The sequence below is a fragment of the Tamandua tetradactyla genome, chromosome 12 (genome assembly GCF_023851605.1).
Source record: "Tamandua tetradactyla isolate mTamTet1 chromosome 12, mTamTet1.pri, whole genome shotgun sequence".
Lineage (NCBI taxonomy): Eukaryota > Metazoa > Chordata > Mammalia > Pilosa > Myrmecophagidae > Tamandua > Tamandua tetradactyla.
In genome coordinates this window covers 65,170,116-65,173,196 of record NC_135338.1, presented here as the reverse complement: position 1 = coordinate 65,173,196, position 3,081 = coordinate 65,170,116, and the positions used below count along the sequence as shown (strand labels likewise).

Here is a 3,081-nt window from a genome sequence, read left to right as displayed (position 1 = left end):
ACTTCCTTTAGGTCCATACCTAGGAATTGAGTTGCTGGGTTATATGGTAATTCTATGTTTAACTCTATTTTTTTTTCTACTTTTCCAAACTTTATTTTTAAAAAAAAAGCAATGATGGTAAAACTCTAGATCACAGTCAATTTTCTGGGATATGTTCCTTGAAAAATCTGACATTTAATTTCAAGACAAATGCCAGAAATGTACATGGATCCCGGCTGTACTAAATAAACAAGAAGCTGAAATCCTAAAATGTTCTTCCATCTTTTCCCATCTGTGGTCTGTCTCTGGACCAGCCACAGCGGACTCAACTACAGCTCCTGGGCTCTTTATTCAACAATTCTAGGATTTGAGCAGCTTCACTAAAAGCTGTATATCCTGTGTCAAAACCAAGACTATGCTCATCTAAAGCAAGGGCGAAGCCTTCTTTTATTTGATTTGCTTCATCAACAACATCCTGCATCAGGCAGTGTTCCCAAACCAAAACGCGACTTACCTTGGGCATTACCAGGCAACTGTCACAACGTAGAATCTGAAGGTCAGTAAAAACCATTGTACAGCCTTAAAATCAGGGCTATGTATATCCACATTGATCAGTGGCTCTACAACTCTAGTTGCATGGTCAGAATGTTTTATATCATGGGGTAACAAGTCCTTGAGTTTTTTCTGCATTACCTCCATATCCAAATCTAACAGCTAAAACAAGAAGCCAATCAACTGCTTCTTTTCCATCTTGAGTCTTGAAAGGGCAGTCAACATCTCACATACTTTCAAAGAATTCAAAGTCCCTGCAGGGGATGTTTCTTAAATTACCACTGTTCCCAATCTTATAATGTCTGGCTTTTGATCTTCAAGCCAAAGTGTCTAAATTCTTTGGAAGCCAGCAGGTTCATGGTAATTTATGGTCCTTAGCTTAAGTTGGAACAGGGTCGTGGCTCCTTGCTGGTCCCCGGGCTTTGGTTGGGAGTTTAACTTTTTGAGGAACCACCAAACTTTTTCCACAGTGGTGGTACCATTTTACATCCCCACCAACAATGCATGAGAGTTCCAATGTCTCCACATTTTCATCACCACTTATGGTCTTCCATCTTGTAACAATACCAGACACACTCACTAGAATGGCTATCTCCCTTGGGTTTTGACTTGCATTTCCCTAATGAGTATCTTTTCATGGGCTTATTGGCCACAGGTTCTTCAGAGAAATGTCTCTTCAAGTCCTTTGCCCATTTTTAACATGTTGATTCTTCTTAAGTTGTAAGTAATTTATATATTCTGAAGATAAATATTCTAGATATTTCTATATAAAGCCTCTATCAGAAATAACTTGCAACTATTTTCTCCCATCTGTAAGTCCTCCTTACTTTCTTGATAATGTCCTTTGCAGAAAAGTTTAATTTTAAAGTCCAACCTAATGATTTTCTCCTATGCTATCAAAGAGTTTTATGGCTTTAGCTCTTACATATAGGTCTTTTCCCATTTTGAGTTAACCTCTGTTTATGGTATGAGTTAGCACTTCATCATTCTTTCGCTTATGGATATTGAGTTTTCAGCACAATTTGTTGAAGAGACTATTTCTCCATTCATTGCATTCAGCATCCTTGTCAAATCAGTGGCCATAGGTGTGTGTGGCTATGCCTGAACATTGAATTCTACTCCACTGGTTGGGATGTTTATCCTTCTGCCAGTGCCCCACTGTTCTGATTACCATAACTTTGCTAGGAGTTCTGAAATTGAGAAGTATAAGACCTAGAACTCTGTTCTTTCTCAAGACTGTTTTTGTTATTTGGGATTTCTTTTGATTCCATGTGAATGTGAGGACTGGCTTTTCTATTTCTGAAAAAAAAAAGAGCCTGCTGAAATTGATAGGTATTGCATTTAGTCTGTGGATTGCTTTGGGTGGTATGGCCATCTTTGGTCTTCAGACCATGAACACTGTTTGCCTTTTCATTTATCTAGCTCTTTAACTTCATTCAGCCTTGTTTTCGGTGAAGTCTTTTATTCCTTGATTAAGTTTATTCCTAGATTCTATTTTTGATGCGTTTGTAAATGGATTTGTCTCAATTTCCAATTCAGAATGTTCATTGCTAGTATAAAGAAACACAACTGACTTTCATTGTTAATTTTGTAATCTGCCACTTTACCGAATTCACTTTAGTTCTCTTAGTTTTCTTGTGGATTCTTTGGGACTTTCTATATAGACAGTTATCTGAATAGGGGATTCTACTTCTTCCTTTCCACTTTGATGCCTTTTATTTCCTTTTGTGCCTAATTGACCTAGGTAGAACTTCCAGTAAGATGTCAAATAGCAGTGGTGGAAGCAGGCATCCTTGCTGTGATTCTGATATTGATGGGCAAAGCTTTTAGTTTCTCACCATTGAGTGTGATGTGGGATTTTCATAAATGCTATTTATTTTGAGGAGGTTCCTCTCTGTTCCTACTTTCCTGTTTTTATCATGAAAGGGTGTTGGGTTTTGTCAAATGTCTTTTCCGTGTCTGAGACAGCCAATCATTGCTCCATCCCACTTTGAGCCCCTGTAGTTTAGTTGGCTGCGCCTTTCACAGCTGCCCTCTCTGTCCTCTCTTACCGCAGCCGCCATCCGCACCCTGGCTCTGCACCTCAGGGCCATACCACTGTGTTCAAACCTGTACCTCCCGGGGGTCCCTGACTCCCTGGGTAACTTTAAGCAGAGACCCTTTGTGGTTTGGCTTGTTCCTCTCTCTGTAGGAGAATCTGACCCCTGCACCCCTGCATGGACTCACTGCTTTTCTTTCTCCCCCTCTCCAGAAGTCCTAGGTTCTCCTAGCAGAGACCCGGAGGAACTGTGGGAGTGCCCTCGCAGCTCAGGCATCTGGCTGGGTGACACAGCCCGGGCTACACCTCAGCCACTTCCCCAGCGATCTACGAGCAGCAGAGGAGTCTTGTCTGGCTGTAACCTGGAGAGAACAGGAGGGTAGGTGGGTGCGGGCATGGGTGGGGAGCCATAGCTAAACCGATTTGCTGAGCTGGGTTCCTTCAAGTTTAGCTCTGTAAAATACTCTGACCTTTCAGTATATGTAAACTACATAAATACACCTCAACCCAAA

The 3,081-nt window shown here is 41.0% G+C and overlaps 1 pseudogene; it reads right to left on the bottom strand.

Annotated features, from left to right (window-relative positions):
- Positions 1–304: 304 nt before the first annotated feature.
- Positions 305–2,594, bottom strand: LOC143651436 (RNA transcription, translation and transport factor protein pseudogene; annotated as a pseudogene).
- Positions 2,595–3,081: the final 487 nt, after the last annotated feature.